The sequence below is a fragment of the Orbicella franksi genome, chromosome 14, assembly GCF_964199315.1.
Source record: "Orbicella franksi chromosome 14, jaOrbFran1.1, whole genome shotgun sequence".
Classification (NCBI taxonomy): Eukaryota; Metazoa; Cnidaria; class Anthozoa; order Scleractinia; family Merulinidae; genus Orbicella; species Orbicella franksi.
The window spans coordinates 8,320,895-8,339,233 of record NC_138158.1 but is presented as its reverse complement, the minus strand read 5'-3'; the positions used below and the strand labels follow the sequence as shown (position 1 = coordinate 8,339,233).

The following is an 18,339-nucleotide window of genomic DNA, read 5'->3' as shown; positions in this document are numbered from 1 at the left end:
GAATTTCTGAATTTTTTACCAGGTACATGTATGATTCAAGTTTGCATGGAAAAGTACTCAATAAAGTTTGTTATTATTTATTAATTATTAATGCGAGCTACAGTGGTGGAAAGAACGGCGGACCGTAGTAATTAAAGTGCGCGAGGATGTCGGTGGGTTGATTTAATGATACTTGGACAAGCATGATTTTTTTTTGACATTTCACTGTTAAGAAACACGGTCTCCCCTTGCCTGCTGGGAGGCTCTCTTGCTTATATATTCAGTGGTATGCTTATATGGATACAATATGTAAGGAAGGTTTGAGGAAAAAATGTGTCTTCGCAAACCTTCTTTAGGTTAATTAATATGTATGAAAAAAATTGATTCCCTACGAAAACAATATCCAGCTTCCATTAGTGACGTGAAAATGCTGCTGCTTGTCTGAAAAATTGGGTAACCTTGTAGAGTTCGTCCCTTTTCGTTTTCTGCTATTTTGAATCGTGCCAAGGCCCCGTAGGCTAAGAAAGACAGGCTGCCCAAGGAGAGCCCTGGGCTTAATTTTATTTTTTCGTTCCTTCTTTTAATTTGCACGAGGTATAGTACTCGCAACTTCTTTCAAACTTTGCGTAATGCCGTGTCTACATTACAACAATTCTCTCCCAAACGTGTTCCAGACACCGGTTGAACTTCATTCAAGTGCCAGAAACGGCAAGCGACCTCAAGATGGAAGTGTCGTCTTTGACCATCCTCGGTATGTTTACGTCGGTACTTTAAGCCTATGTTTATGCTACTTTCTAGTACTCTAACGGTTGAAGAGATGTTACATGCCTTGAGACATTTATATAGCCAAAAATAAATCGATATCTCGGAATTATAGCTCGGCAAATCGAATGTTTGATGGCGACCAGTTTTTCTTCACTAGCTAGTCCCGGAACTAAGGTTCCATGAAAACCATATATTAAGTTCTTAAAGGTGAAATTGTTCGCCTTGGATTGCATAAGATCATCACTGGTGGTAAATACATGTAAGTTCACGTTGAGTGGAAAATTTAGAAGCTAGACTTATCTAGATAAGAGTTTGTTTTTATGGTTCTTTCTTTTTAGCATAGTGCACCCGAATCAGTGTGAAACCCCAGGGCAGGGGGCCGGGCATACCCAGGGGAATTTGACATTTTAGCCTATTTTCACGTCAAATTCTTTACTCAGGGGAAAAGCACTGATGTGAAATACCCCTTGCGTTCTCGTTTGACAAATTCTTTGTATCCACCCACTGCCACAGCCTTTCTTTTCCATCTACAATCATGGACAAATTGTGTTGGAAAATGCCAAAAACATGAAATTATAATAGTAATCCCCACAGAATAAGTGTCAACACCCCTGTTCCCCCTTCCAATGTTGGAAAATGGTAAAATGCAAACTTGTGTCAGATGAAAGTGTTTTGTCAACATTGCACAGGGGTGGAGAGGGGCAAAATGTCTATAGAATGATTTTTTTCCAACCCTTGTGACCAAGGTTGTCTGAGGGGGGGAACTATGTAAACGCTTTTTGGTTTGACCAATCATAGCGATATTTGGCTTCTGTAACAACCTGAAGCTAAACATGAAATGGGGTTAAATAGAGATCATGTGATCAACGGCTGACGTCACAATGATGTCAGGCAATTCTATGGAGCAGCTCTGACGAGACATATAAGATATGCTAGCCTTTTGACATTAATCAGCGTCCTTTTGAACGCAATTCTCGCGAGAACACAACGAGTACATGTTGTTCTTTGTTCCTTCTTCAAAAACCGATGAGCGGCACAAATTTGCGTTGTTTTACCGACAGGTTACAACGTTGAGTGATGGTTTTTTAACGGATTACAATTGTAAAGGACGTCATAATGACGTCACAGCTCGGTCTGTGAATCATTTTGATGACGGTATTCAACTGAGCACACAAAATAACACCATATTACAAAGACTCCTACTGACTATAACATAAATTGCACAGTTTACAACAGTTTACAACTGCTTTATAAAGAAAAGGTACATGTAAAAGAAGATTTCTTTTATATCCAAGGGTTTATAGATAGAGTTTTGTGTCCTGATTTTATTTCCTTAAACATTTTTTTTCTTACAATACCTGTGACATCACAATTATGTCATAACCTCTTGTAACTCGTTTGTAAACCGTTCAAAAACCGATGTAAACCATGCCTTTTGGTCCTAAAAGGCGTGTCTGGAATGAACGTAGGCCATAGCAACACCCTTTCAAAGATCTTATAGTACTTTTTATTTATGAACATCATTTTAGTGGAAAAATGGGCCTTTCTAGATATATTTTTAGCATAGATATATTTTATTGCTTGTTACATGAGGTAGAGATGCTAAAAACCTCAATTTTAAGGGAAAACGAAATCAACAAATCAAGTTAGGGAATTAGGTAATAACCAGATATGGGCAGTCATTTTATTGAGCAAGTGACAGATAGTGCGTGTGCCACGTTTGGTTCGAATTTGTAAATTTCAGTGTAAGTTATGGGCATTTAAAGTATATGAAAACTCAGACAATCATGGACAAATTGTGTTGGAAAATGCCAAAAACATGAAATCATAATCGTAATGCCTACAGAATAAGTGTCAACACCCCCATTCGCCCTTCCAATGTTGGAAAATGGTAAAATGCAAACTTGTGTCAGATCAAAGTGTTTTGTCAACATTGCACAGGGGTGGGGAGGGGCAAAATATCTATAGAATGATTTTTTTCCAACCCTTGTGACCAAGGTTGTAGTTATATTCCTGGGGGGTGGGTGGGGGGGCACTGCCATATATGGGCTATATAGGTATGTGCCACTGTGAAGGGTATGGTTTTCAAGGAAATCAGCCTCAACAGTGGGGGGGACTTGGTGAGTTTACTCTAGTATAGGGTAGCAAAATTCAGCTGATCTAGCTCTGGTATAGGCTAAGGGTTCCAGAGTCCCAGTGGCACATCCCCACCCAGAAATTCCCAAAGTACCCCCCCCCCCCCCAGGGTTATATTCCTGGCTTTGTGAAGAGGCATTTCTTGCAAAACCAAGTGCCTTTTAGAGCTCCTTAGTCCAACACGGATTAGTATTCAACAGTGAATGGGCAATGAACACATGTGCGCACAAAGCAACTTCGAAAATGGCATAGCAATCCCAAGGAACTCTGGGTAATGTTTTCAAGATGGTGTGACTAGGTTCGAAACTCTTGCATGATCTTGCCAAGCTTTCCTACTCTTTAACTATTCCCCACCCACGGGAAAGGAAATACAGTCAAATCCCCTGTGGACGCCTGACCTCCCTACGCTGGGACTTAACATTGATTGGTGCATGATGGCATAAGTCAGTTACAATGTGCAGTATGCAATGGCGACATATCTGCATTTTGACAGTCAGGTGTTTCTTTAGGTAACAGAAAATGATGGGAAATTTCTTGTACATGTAAATCCAAGTAATGGAGAACCCTCACTTTTTTCTCTAGATGGTCAAACCAGTCAGGCAAAATCATCCACGCTGCCAGTCAATTTACGCAGGGTCCAGCCTTTAGTAAAACTCCTAAAGCTGCATGTTTCCAACATGGTGGAGCACTTGTTGCCAGGTTCTTGTTCCAGATCCCTTTCATATCAGGTTGTTAAAGTGTCCTTTCTACTACTCGTCCATGCTCAGGCAATGCAACAGACCAAAATGTACTAATTTCCCACCCCACAGGACAAAGCAAAGGCTAAAATGTACTAATCCCCCCCCCCCATTGGGTAAAGCAAAGGCTAAAATGTACTAATCCCCCCCCCCCCCCCATTGGGCAAAGCAAAGGCTTAAATGTACTAAACTCCAACCCCATAGGGCAAAGGAAAGGCTAAAATGTACTAATCCCCCACCCCATAGGGCAAAGCAAAGGCTAAAATGTACTAATCCCCAACCCCATAGGGCAAAGCAAAGGCTAAAATGTACTAATCCCCAACCCCATTGGGCAAAGCAAAGGCTAAAATGTACTAATCCCCAACCCCATAGGGCAAAGCAAAGGCTAAAATGTACTAATCCCCAACCCCATTGGGCAAAGCAAAGGCTAAAATGTACTAATCCCCAACCCCATTGGGCAAAGCAAAGGCTAAAATGTACTAATCCCCCACCCCATAGGGCAAGGCAAAGGCTAAAATGTACTAATCCCCCACCCCATTGGGCAAAGCAAAGGCTAAAATGTACTAATCCCCCACCCCATAGGGCAAGGCAAAGGCTAAAATGTACTAATCCCCAACCCCATAGGGCAAGGCAAAGGCTAAAATGTACTTATCCCCCACCCCATTGGGCAAAGCAAAGGCTAAAATGTACTAATCCCCAACCCCATTGGGCAAAGCAAAGGCTAAAATGTACTAATCCCCCACCCCATAGGGCAAGGCAAAGGCTAAAATGTACTAATCCCCCACCCCATTGGGCAAAGCAAAGGCTAAAATGTACTAATCCCCCACCCCATAGGGCAAGGCAAAGGCTAAAATGTACTTATCCCCCACCCCATTGGGCAAAGCAAAGGCTAAAATGTACTAATCCCCAACCCCATAGGGCAAGGCAAAGGTTAAAATGTACTAAACCCCAACCCCATTGGGCAAAGCAAAGGCTAAACTGTACTAATCCCCAACCCCATAGGGCAAGACAAAGGTTAAAATGTACTAAACCCCAACCCCATTGGGCAAAGGAAAGGCTAAAATGTACTAATCCCCAACCCCATAGGGCAAGGCAAAGGTTAAAACGTACTAATCCCCCACCCCATTGGGCAAAGCAAAGGCTAAAATGTACTAATCCCCAACCCCATTGGGCAAAGGAAAGGCTAAAATGTACTAAACCCCAACCCCACTGGGCAAAGCAAAGGCTAAAATGTACTAAACCCCAACCCCACTGGGCAAAGCAAAGGCTAAAATGTACTAATCCCCAACCCCATTGGGCAAAGGAAAGGCTAAAATGTACTAAACCCCAACCCCACTGGGCAAAGCAAAGGCTAAAATGTACTAATCCCCAACCCCATTGGGCAAAGGAAAGGCTAAAATGTACTAATCCCCAACCCCACTGGGCAAAGCAAAGGCTAAAATGTACTAAACCCCAACCCCACTGGGCAAAGCAAAGGCTAAAATGTACTAATCCCCCACCCTATTGGGCAAAGCAAAGGCTAAAATGTTCTAATCTCCAACCCCATAGGGCAAAGCAAAGACTAAAATGTACTAATCCCCAACCCCATAGGGCAAGGCAAAGGTTAAAATGTACTAATCCCCCACCCTATTGGGCAAAGCAAAGGCTAAAATGTACTAATCCCCAACCCCATTGGGCAAAGCAAAGGCTAAAATGTACTAATCCCCAACCCCATAGGGCAAGGCAAAGGCTAAAATGTACTAATCCCCAACCCCATTGGGCAAAGCAAAGGCTAAAATGTACTAATCCCCAACCCCATAGGGCAAGGCAAAGGTTAAAATGTACTAATCCCCCACCCTATTGGGCAAAGGAAAGGCAGAAATGTACTTATCCCCAACTCCATTGGGCAAAGCAAAGGCTAAAATGTACTAATCCCAGACCCCGTCGTGCAAAGCAAAGGCTAAAATGTACTTATCCCCCACTCCATAGGGCAAAGCAAAGGCTAAAATGTACTAATCCCCCACCTCTCTACAAAGGCAAAGTGAGAAATGAATTAAACCTCCACCCCCTTGGGCAAGGTAGTGATTTAAAGCCTCACAAAGCCACAGCCATGCCCTATGTTTCCCCAGGGTTGGGGGGGGGGGGAGTTTCCAGTGACAGTTTATGGGTGCATAAAGAGATCTTGGTTTAATATGCAGTTATGGATCGACCAGTATATGTAGATTATTGATGCGGAGAGGTGGGGAAGGGGGGGGGGGTGGTGTTACATGACACTTGTACACAATGTTGTTCCTCCTTCCAGTCTTTCAGGAAAGTTTTTTTACACCTGTTTTTTCCTGTTTTGAAATTTCTCTCCCCCCCCTCCTCTAACAATAATATAGACAACCCTTACTGGTTACATTTGATCTGTTTACAAGTAATAATTTCTTGAGTGATTGTTGGAACATAATTTTGTGGGCATGAGGTTACTATTGTAAGCAAAAAAGTAGACAGTAAATCACTTATCAAAGTGTTTGTATTACTTATCAGGCAAAATATGAAGCACATGGATGTGATGTTATTGAAGCACTGAAAGAATAATGGTTGACATCAGATACAGCTGCAAGTATTAAAGGTAATTTCATGCAGTCAATGCAATTTAACGGAGTTAACAACACAGAGCGCTTGCATTCCCCTGGTAGTCAGCAGTGTTGACACATATACGCACATGTTGGAATTACACGTGCTCATGGATCCTAGCATGACGTATGTACAGGAGGCGTTTTCTGGCGTTTTTTGTACCGTGGCAGCTCATTGCCCTGGCACTTCCCTAGGAAAATCAACATTACAGGTTCTTTGTGTGTTAGCATAGCTTCTTTAGCTTGTTTTTCTTCTTGTCTTAATGAATCAGTTTTCGGGCTGGTCAACTTTAGAACAACAGTGCTGCTGCCATGTTGGATTCTTCGGCGACTTCCTCCCTGGGTTCTTCAGTGGCAAGTTCCATGGTTTCTTTGGCTCCGATAACCATGTCCTTTGTGCTTACTGCTCAGGATCTTTCTCAAGCTTTCTCTCAAGCGCTCGGCAACTCGCTGCCTCAAATTCTAGCGGCCGTGCAAAACCAAACAAGTCAGCTCACAGCATCGAATGTCACTGCATCAGGAGGCGTGCTGTTGAGCACATGTTTGTTAATTCTTCACCAGGATTTGCTGCTGGACTCTCTGCAGGTAACATCATTGCACCTTCGTTCCTTTCCACTTACTGTACGTTAGGTAATTCATCCCTTTTGCATCCATTGTTGTTTGACTCCCACGGTGCCTTGAGCAGAGTGCTTCCCGCCACCAGCCAGATCTTCTCTCCAGCGTTTTCCACACCCACCTTGGCTCACTCAGTCACTTCTTTGCTGCACAAGCCTTTTGTTGTCAGCCCGGGATATTCACCCATCTCGGAGAAGCTGGTTACAAAAATAAAGGCGGGGCAATTCATCGATCTACAGACCTGCTACCCGAAAATGTCAAGGCCCAGGATTCCGAGCCCCAAATGAACCTGGATGGGAAACTGCTCATGTCTTTCAAGAAGAGGGTACGAGAGGTTACAGATATTGTAACCTGAGTGGAAGCCTTTAACTACAGTGTAAATGTGGATCTTTTGTTGCACCCAACCATCTAGATGGCGACATGACCCAGTACAAGCTCCTGATTTTGCAAACCACTCGCCAGTTCTTCGGCAAAGCATGGCTCCACTATGACACAGCCTTTCGGAAAACGCAGCTGCGTCAAATCTGGCCGACTGGTCCCGTATGTACAGTGATCTGTACAATTTTCATACCTGCTTACCTCAACAACAACAGTACCAGCTACCTACCCCTTCATCCTTGCCTTCTAGATCGGTTCATTGTATGAGGAAGGAGTTGGAATCTCTCATTGGCACCCTCCATCACGCATGCAAAGTTATTCCTCAGGGGCATACTTTTATACGGCATATGATTACTGTTACAGCATATAATTCACTGTCGGTGTTCCGCCATGACAACCATCCCATCAGGCTTAACCAAGAGTTCCACTTAGACCTTTCTTAGACCTTTATAGACCTTTCTTAGACCTTTCGTCTTTTGGGACGGACTTAGTTGTCTACTCTCCCCCACATGGGCACCTTTACCTGATTTCTCGGTGTCATCTGACGCAGCTGGAGCTCTTGGCTACGGTGCAATTTCTGGCCATGAATGGTTTGTGGGAAAATGGTCCATTGCTCAACAACCTTTGTCAATAGCCTACAAGGAATGTTTTCCTGAAGTTGTGGCAGCTATGCTATGGGGCCACAGATGGGCCACAAAATGGGTGGAGTTCTGTTTGGATAATATGGCGGTAGTCAGCTTTCTACATCCAGGCACCTCATAGGATCCAAACATGATGGTACCTCTTCACTACTTATCCCTTGTAGCGGACCGTAATTCTTTTCCCTTTACTCCATCTTATACACCTGGGTGGGACAATTGTGTTGCTAATGCCTTATCTCCAGCGTTTCCATCATCTAGCACCACATGCAGCCGACATGGTTGGAGCAATACCGCCATTGCTGCTGGCCCAGCTCCTCGTGAACTGACTGGAAAGTGCCAATTCTACTTGGCTAGTGGCCTGTCCCTTCAACTTGTCAAGTTTATGGCTCAGCTCAGCACCATTTCCTAGAATTCTGCACTAAGGATATTCCCTCTGATCTGGGCGACTCTCTCCTACCTGCCAGTGAACAAACTTTGAAGTGCTTCTGTGCCCAGTTAGCAGATCGCCTTCATCATTCTTCCGTTAAGATTTATCCAGCGGCAGTTTGCTCCTTACATATTGACTACGGCTATCCAGACCCACTCTCCAATCGTCTTCAACTTCAGCGTCTTTTAAGAGGGATTAAATGACACCAGGGTTCAAATCTCCCACAGCGCCAGCCTGTGACTGCAGACCTTATGGGTGTTTTACATCAGTCCTTGTATTTATCTAACCCGGACAATGTCATGCTGTGGGCAGCGTGTTGCCTTGGCTTTTTCAGGTTCCTTCAAGCCAGGGAATTCACAATGAACAGTTCTTTTGACCCCTCTTTAAACTTCACTCCAGCTGATCTTCAAGTTGATTCCTCATTGAATCCACAAAGCTTTAGAGTGTTCATTAAGTGTGCTAAGACTGATCCTTTTCGGCATGGCTGTTTCATTTTCCTTGGCTGTGGCTCTGCACTTCTCTGTCCTGTTTCGGCGTTGACAAGCTACCTTCATCTTTGTGGACCAGGTATTGGGCCTTTCTTCATTTTCCAGGTGGCCATCTTCTTTTGAGGGCCCTTCTATCTTTGTTTCTGCAATCCACCTTACAGGCAGCTGGCATTCCTGGGAAGTTCTCAGGTCACGGCTTAAGAATCAGCGCTGCAACTACAGCCGCCCAGAGAGGCGTTCCTGACCACTTCATTAAGACCATGGGTCACTGGTCGAGTGAAGCTTATATTTTGTACATTTGCATGCCCGTGGACACCATCCTTTCGGTAGCTGGTAGAATATCGTAACAGATATGATACTTACATGTACCTTAACTAATTGCGTTCAGTAGCTGGGTGCCTCCGGACTGGGTGCCTCTGTGGGACTCTGGCTTTGCCTCCACCACGAGCCCCATTCTCTCTGAGCTGGCCGTTGCTTTGCTCGGAGGTCCTTTGGCATGGCGTGGGGGTTCATGGCTCAGTTTCCAGGATTTGCCAGCCATGGGAGCAGTCTTCATCTAGGGGCTAGCTGCAATAATGGATGCTCCTGGATGTCTCTGGCACCCAACTTCCATTTTACCGATACAGTTGTTAAATGCAGTTAAATGCAATTTAATGGAGTTAACAACAAAGAGCGCTTGTGTTCCCCTGTTAGTCAGTGGTCTTGATACATATGGGCTTGTGTCGGAATTCCATGTGCTCGTGGATCGTAGTGTGGCATACATACAGGAGGCGTTTTCTGGCGCTTTTTGTTGTGTGGCAGCTCATCACCCAGGTAGTTCCCCTCCCTCCCCTTTCCCACCCTCTTTCCACTGTTTCAACAGTGTGACGGGTGCCTGTTTCTCTTAATGTGTGGAGGCTCATAGCTGGGTTGCCAGGATTTGCCAGCCATGGGAGTGGTCTTCATCTAGGAGCTGGCTGCCAATAGTGGAAGCCCCTGGATAGCTCAGGCACCCAACCTCCATTTTAGGGATGCTGTTGTTAATGGTGAATATATATGGAACTACTTAAATCAAGAGGTTTATTACCTGGAGAAAGCAACTTTGCAGTATTCATAGACTGTTCACAGTCCCCTATTTTTCCGTAAGATTGTAGATGTCAATCGTTGAGTTCGACAGGCTGCCATCTTGGTCTCTTGATGCGAGTGAAACTTGGGAGAGTTCAAAAGGCCCATGGGTAGGGGTGATCAGGCTCATAGCATGGGGATGAACTGGCAGAAAAAAATAGGGATTTTTTCCGCCCGCCCTGCCCTCCACCAACCCTACCCATGGGCATTTTGTACTCTCCCCAGTTTCATTCACATCAAGAGACCAAGATGGCAGCCCGTCGAACTCAATAATTGACATCTATGATCTCACAGAAAAATAGGGGACTGTGAACAGTATTCATGTTGCAGCATTTTTATACATTGTTTCTATGGTTATTTTTGGATTATTTTCTTAAGTCCTAGAAATCTTCAATACAGTTGTTAGTGGCAAAATAATGAACTGTAGAAAGTTGCCCTTTGATATGCATTGCTGGAAAAATACAAACCAAGTTTCTGTTGAAAAAAAATCAATTTTTTGAAAATTATTTGTTGAAATCAATTTTCAATATTGCATGTGATAACTTCCACTCAAACGTAAACAGCAACAATTTACTGATAAGTCTCTCACTGAAACAGTTTCATTTATTATCAGGCAAACAAGAAGCAAACAACAACACAGTAAGATCAATGGAGGACTCAGATACAGTTAGATCGGGTCAGTTTGTATTTCTGGTATCTGTAATGTTGTTTGCAAGGGCCTACACTTGTACACATTAAGTTATCTTATTAGTTCTAATTCCATCAGTTAAATTTACAACGCTTACATGTAAGTATACCAGCAGTAAGAAATCGTGAGAAACTAAATACTTAATAGATAACAACAACAAGGGAAAATGGAAAATCGTTTTTGATATACATGTAATCCTCAAAAAATATGGCTGTCAAAACTTTTTTTCCCTACAACCTCAACATTAGAGACACCTTATCGACAATAACAACTTCGGATGCCTTTTTAAAAGAACTATTAGGAATCTGGGCAGAAGTTAACTTTGAACATGAAATAACATTGAAAGATCGCTTTCTGGATCAACAACTTTGGCATAACTCCCTAATAAAGATAGCCAACAAGACAGTTGTTTTTTTTGTAAATTGGGTCACTAATAGAATAACTCTGGTGAAACATCGTTTAGGACAACACAACGACCTCGTTAAATTATTTCCTCTGTATGTATGAAGTAGACCCTCGCCCTCTCAGCTTCTATGGATTAATATCGGCTGTAAAGTGACTAAGTCTCTTCAGACTGATTCTAATTTTCAAGATTTACAGAACACCGACCACGAATATGAGCCACTTACAACAAGAATTTTACAGGTCAAAAAAGCAACTACATGTACATTAATATATAAAAAAGACTGATTAGTAACAAGAGTTTAACCCCAGAGTCAAGTCAAAAGAAGTGGCTAGAGGGGGTAACCCGAAAATACTGTCCCCCGGTCTGTGGACCCCCACTACGGACCAAGGTCCGCAGACTACCTATGGACTGGTCCATGGACTACCCCTACGGACCCCCTCTACGGACCACCCCACAAAATAGAATAAATAACTATTTCAGTTACGGGTTCAGGGCTCAAAAAATATTTGAATTCCACCTTGCCCGTTGGGCAATCAACTCTCAAATTTTGCTTGCCCGGGGCACTTCCCTGCTTGCCCAAGTTTTCAAACTCATTAAGAATTCATGAACCCCAAAATGGAAGTCAAACTACAGGTGTGTTTTAATGTAACTAGTGAGACAATTTCAGATAGTGCAGAGCGCAATTGATAGCTCTGGTACAGTAGTCCCATAAGTACTCACCCATGCTCTGTTCACTTCCGGTTTGTGTCTACCTTAGTAGTCTGCTATGGCTTTTCCCCTTTGCAGTGTGTTTGTTTCAAGGTTGTATTTTCATTCAAGGTCCAAAAATTATGCACAAATTAATTACTACTGGTGTTTTACGTTGATTTTTGTTCATTTTAAATTCAATAATATGCTGAAGCAGCAAACGTGACAATTTAGCTCTTCACGCCAACTTTGTAACTTGATACTTTTGTTTTCCTCGCAAAGGCATGTAATATGAAACCCTTGTTTTCTCCAAAACATACAGAAGATGTCCTTGTTTTTTGGAGATAAATGAAAGAAAGTTAAATATCTGATGTAGTGATGAAGAAACGGGACAGAAACAATGTTGTTTTACTAAAAATGCAAATTTTTACCGATGAACAGGAACTAATTTAAATATCAGATAGTCACGAAATACCACTTTCTTCTTCTGTTGCCACCTTTGTTGTTAACAATAAAACAATTCAAAATTAACACACAACGATATTGGTGGCTGAGAAGCATTTCAACGAAAAGTATTGAAGATAAACAGCGCTACTTGGCTGATATGAATGAGTCTCAAAGACTGATTAAATTAATTTGCGTTTTCATTAGGTGCCACAGCGTCTGCAGCAATATTTGAGCATTTTCCTGGTTTCTTTTGTTACAAATTTACAATTTGCGGAGTATTAAAGCCACTAACTTGGGAACTTTTTTGGTCTCTCTTACAGACACAATTAAGGCAAGAAATAAACAAGCCGCTAAAGAGAAGCAATGCATTTGAACCCTGACAAGCACACTATTGTAGATTGAAAACAGCAGATGATATTTGTTGAACCGACCTGTGTGTAATTCTAAAAGCTACGCAGCCACAGTAACGTTTCACTTTTGCAATAAAAAGGGACAATTGGCGCTACCTGAAAAATAATTGCCGTCCTTGGTCACATGATATGACATTTAAAATACCACATGGAAAGATAGTGTATAACACTAACGATGCTAGAACGCATGCGTCTTACGTGTTGAGTTCTACCATAAGGAAAAGCACTCAACATTTATGCGTGATTCCGTATACAATGTGTCCTTCACCAAATATAGAAGCCACGAACGCTAACTAATCTACGCATGCGTTTAGGACAAATTAGTTTTGTTCTAAGGAGAATGGTACCACAAGGAGAGCAAGAAGTTACCTGAAACAAATATATAGCTTTGCGATGTTCAAAGCTAAGTGACGGCGATGGAATGTGTTTTACGTAGAGTACACAGGTACCTTTCCCACCTTACCCCACTACTTCCTTGCCTCTAGACTAATTAATTAATTGAAATTAATTAATTAAACAAACATTAAAGTTTACACCTTAGCGCCATAGTGCCATAACGCTTAGTTCCTTAGCAGCAGGCAGCTCCCATAACCATCCTAATAGTGCACTCTGCACTAATAAAACCATCTTGACTGTAGTCCTCTTAGTGCTGATCACTTTCATGTTTACGCCATTATATTGCAATGCTTCCACAACTTTTAACTTCTTCATCCTGCTTTTAGGAAGTTGTTCGGTCTGTAATAATTAACATGGATGAACTCCCAAGCTGTTGTTGTTCGTTCGTGAACTTACTTCCTAGTTCCTGTATTATACACTGGGTATCTTCATTATTATACAGCCTTGAATCAATTTGTTTAATTTGCCAACGATCGCGTCCAACTCTTTGAATGTTCACCGACCTCTTGTTATCATAAACACCAATGGATAAGCCAAACGTTTTTACTCAAAATTTTCCTTAAAAATCGAGGTATTCAGCTTATCTGCGAGAACATCGGGACAATGTGCCATAAATTTGCACAAATTTACACTTTCCATCGAAAATTTATAAGCCAGTATAAAGCAAACTAATAAGAATTTCAGTAAACAAATAATATTGAAGTTGGCTCCTAAAAAGAGCTGTTTTTGTTCGTAATCACAAGCTTACATCTCTTGCTGCTAAATTGCATTAAACCTTCAATAAAAGATCTTTTAGCCAGTTTAAGGTTGCCATTCTAGCTTATCTAGAGTAGCTAAATGTTGCGCGGTAGGGAATCTCCATTCCGCCACAAAGCTGTTTACATGTCAACAAAGAAAGATTCAAGAACTACATGTACTCGTGTCCAGTACTCCATCTTCTAGTGAAATGCCTGGCTACTAAGCTATGAACAAATGAACAAATGCGTTCACGTTCTTGTTGTATGTAAAATTCTACTGAAAAACTGACAGGAATGAAAAAATTAGTGCTTTAAAAATACTAGAGAAAGATCAAACAATTATGGCAAAGTTGGTAGACATCATGTCCATTCTATTGCAAAACTAAAATTATAGGTAAGGGTTAAAATATTATTGACAAAATATCCTGTTAAACTTCTGGTTGGTCTCTGAACTGATTTATTCATTGCCTGTGTACATGTAAATGTTTAAGATAACAAATCAACTAGTAGAACTGGCATGGTGATTGATTGGCAAACAGACTGACTAACAGGTTAACTCATTGATAAAGTGATATGTAGACTATTTGACATACTGACCAGGGAGGCAGACAGACAGGCAGGCAGACAGGCAGACAGACAGACTGACTGACTGACGGACAGACGGACAGACAGACAGATAAACTGACTGACTGACTGACGTCATAGTTGACTGATTCACAGACTATTTGAGATTATGTCAACAAGACATCAACATTGTGTTGACTAAATTCCTTCTTAGTAAACTGAGGGTCATACAGGGGTATCCTTGTGATGCTGATTTTATTTTCCATGAAACGTGAATTTGGGAAATTCTTCTTTGTGATCTGTGACTTGAAGGTTTTGCGTGACCTGTGAAGAACTGGAATTAGCAACTGATATTCTTGATTTAATCACTCTATTCTACGTGATTTTGAGACGCAAGTCCTCCAGAAGATTTATTAAGACTGAAAACATCAAATGTGACTTCTGTATAATTATTGTAATGTTTCATAAGGCATCTGCAGCAACCAAGTAGCAGAGCTTTCCTTGATGTCCTTCGCCTGATTTTGCAAAATGTCATATGACCAAGTAACACTGTTTAGAGTGTAAGAGCAGGTTATTAAAAAGAGTGCTTTGCTTGCTTATTTTTGTGATTCGCAAAAATGAAATTTCGATATCCGTGATCTGTGATTCGCTATTTTTTCCATTCATGAACCATGCAACCCTCTGAACTGCAATGTTAAGTACATGGTAATAATTTTAAAAACTCGTCTAAAATTATTTCTTAGCCTGACAAATAAGCTCTCTTTCTTTTCCAGATCAGATGCCAACAGGGACAAAGTGGACTTAATCTTCAAGCAGTTATCTTTAGAAGGGCTGCATGTTTTATTTTGCAATCCAACTCTTGGGTGAACCAGGTAAACAAAGCTCTTGAATAAGCCAAGTTCTGCTCTGATTATTTGACTTCAGACATGCAGTTTGTGCCTTGATTATTTACACAATGAGTAAGACAAGCTATTGAGGCGGCTCCCTATAGTTTTATGATTGCACGCACACATAGGACAAAAGCTCAAGTAATCTGTGCGCACTCAAAGGAAAGCGTTAGTGTTTTTCGATTTTTATGACATCAACATGAGGACAAAAAGCAAAACTGACAGTGAATTTTCTTGTGTTTCCTTCGGTGAATGTTTTTGAACAATTCCTATAAAATATCCTATTTTTGTTAAAATCTGTGTGAGCTAACCTAGTATATTTAGAAGAGTGACAAATTATCGAATATTGGAAAAACCGTCTGAACAATCTTGACTTTTTACCAATTCAAAGTGTCAGGCAATATCATTTCCATGATGTGGTAAAGTATGAAAAAATTTTACCGAGGGAGTGTATAAATATTAAGGAGTTTAGGCCAAAGTGAGGAATATATCTGCCAGTCATTAGATGAGATGTTGCCATGGTAGCGGCCTTAATCCAAAAATTGACAACCAAAAAATAAGCCTTTATATTTTAACAGTACTCATACTGGTAAATCTCTACAGGGAAAACTTTAAGAGAAATTATTTAAGTTTCCTTTTCTAACACGTGCTCTATATAGGGAGGGTGTTCGTAAATACTATAGGAAGCCACCTTAAATCACACTCTTTTGTTGATGAAATTGTTAAATTTAACAGACGGACAGACAGACAGATGGACTGACTGACTAACTGACTAGCTGACTGACTGTCTGACAAACTGACTGATGGATTAAGACAGACTGACAAACTGCTGACTGACTGACTGACTGACTGACTGCTGACTGACGGACTGACAGACAGGCAGACAAACAGACTGACTGACTGACCAACTAATTTATTGACTCATGACTGACCACCTGATTGGCTCATTACTGACTGATTGACTGATTGACTGATTGACTGACAACTGACAGACAGACTGACTGACTGCTGACTGACTGACTAACTGACTGACAGACAAACAGACTGACTGACTGACTAATTTATTGACTCATGACTGACCATCTGATTGGTTCACTACTGACTGATTGACTCATGACTAACTGACTCACTAATTGACTCATGACTGACTTTTTGACTGACTGATTGACTCTTAACTGACTGAATGAATGATTGAGTCACAACTGACTGACTGACTTTTCGAGGACTGCTGACTGACTCACTGATTGACTGCTGATGGACTGCTAGCAGACTGACTGATTGACTGCTGACAGACGGACTGACTAACTGAATGACTCACTATGATTGACTTATTCATGACTGTCTGACTGACCGATTGACTGCTGATGGATTGACTGATGGACTGTCAACTGACTGACTGACTGACTGTTGAGAGACTGCTGACTGACTGACTAACTCAATGACTATGATTGTCTTATTCATGTCCGTCTGAGTGACTGATTGACTGCTGATGGTTGACTGATGGACCGTTAACTGACTGACTGACTGATTGACTGTTGAGAGACTGTTGACTGACTGCCTGACTCACTCACCTACCAATGGACAGAATCTGTGATTGGCTGATTGACTGACCAACAGTTTAAAATGATTGGCACATGATATATCGACATTGATCTGTTGAACTCCCGTATCATACAAACACCATTTTGAAAAAAAAAAATTAAAAGATAAAAAATATTAAAAAGTCACTGAAGAAAAATCTTGGTACACTACATTGCATGTCTCAAGTATTGAACACAGTCAAACCTCTCTAAATACCACCTTGTGTAAAGTGACCCCTGGGAAGTGACCATCTCGAGTCTGAAATGTGATTACCTTGTAAAAGTCCCAAACTGTTCCGCGCAGCTAAATTGTTAGAAGAGAAATTTGTCTATAATTTATAAGCACCACATTAGTTTGGCAAAGTACACAGAAGGTCACCTTTGGATTGGTTTGACTGTATCTCTATTTACTGTAAACCTTGATGGGTACGTTTCTCAAAGCAGTTCCTCTGGTCTACGCCAATATACCTTTAGATGTCATTAAAATCTTGAACAAAATTGCCGCAGAATTTTTGTTTTTCAAAATTTTCACTTTTGCTTTACATTCTCTGAAAAAACAAGTCTGTAAATATCATTTTCTAAAAGGACGGATGTTTACTATTGCGTGACCGATTTACCTTGTGTTACGAAAAGAACGTAATAATGTCATGCAAGATGAGAAATGCAAGTACCTGTACAGAAGTCTTTGGCGTGGAATTTAGATCCTCAGCTAAAGCAGAGTAACTCTTTAAGAAGCAACTAGAAGATAGACTAAGAGATAACAGCAATTTAACTGCAAAAGTTAAAACTGTTATAATTTTGATCAGTTAATATGCAAAAATTTACTCGTTACGTGCAAACAGCGTGCAGAAATTTGCATGTTTTCTTTTTATGATTTCAAACCAGTTGTCTTGAGCAGAATTAGAATAATAATTTTGCTTACAATTTCACGGTTCCTCTTGAATGAACTTCTTGATGTTGTATGATCGGAAATTATTGAATTGAAGAGAATTGAAAATACACTTGAGTTGATGTTGTCCCGTGCGTACAACAAATATATTTCAGAGCCGTTTCTTTTTGTCTTGAAAGCAAATATAAGCCGGGAAAACATCAATAAAATAATCTGTACATGGTTGTAAATTTTATCGGGTTTTTCAGCCATTATTTGGAAACCATTCTTTCATTGGAGAGGTTTTGAGAGACGTACTCTGAGGCAGTCCCAAGGGTGATGAGCATATTATTTCTCCTTACAATATTAATATATTTGAAAATCATCAACTCGGAATATTGTTTTGATATATTACCAAATTCTCAAAACAAAGATCAAATCACTTGGGGCAATTGGTAAGGAGAATTTATATGTCCAGCTTGGGACTGAAACTCTTATGTTTACAGTAACTGAGGTCTTGTTAAAACTAAGCGGTACGATTCCAGACTGGTTTAGTAAACGGTTTGTTTCTGTTCCAATGTACGCCACAGATACGTTTAAATTTTACGTTAGACTTTAAAACAATTCGTACCATTTTTCTAGATATATTTCATTCGTTTGAAGTACTAGAAAGAAGTATCTGTGGCGTACTTTGACATAAGAAACGAGCAGTTTCCTAAAACTAAGTGTTGATGATACTGCAACGTTTTACCAAGACTTTTCCAGAGCTTGGCTTATTCTTGGTGAGTTTATCTGGTTCACT

At 41.0% G+C, this 18,339-nt stretch overlaps 1 protein-coding gene and 1 long non-coding RNA gene across 3 annotated transcripts in view; one reads left to right on the top strand and one right to left on the bottom strand.

Moving 5' to 3' along the window:
* LOC145468436 (DNA excision repair protein ERCC-6-like 2) overlaps positions 1–18,339 on the bottom strand; it is a 132,055-nt gene that overhangs the window by 82,562 nt on the left and 31,154 nt on the right. The gene's annotated exons all lie outside the window — the stretch shown is intronic.
* Positions 536–16,777, top strand: LOC145468491 (uncharacterized). 2 transcript variants are annotated; one of them, XR_014042212.1, is made up of 4 exons: positions 536–730; positions 6,126–6,210; positions 10,481–10,543; positions 14,981–16,777. It is a non-coding gene; the product is annotated as an uncharacterized LOC145468491 (long non-coding RNA). The 2 variants fall into 2 exon arrangements; XR_014042211.1 differs by having other exon boundaries at positions 14,976–16,777.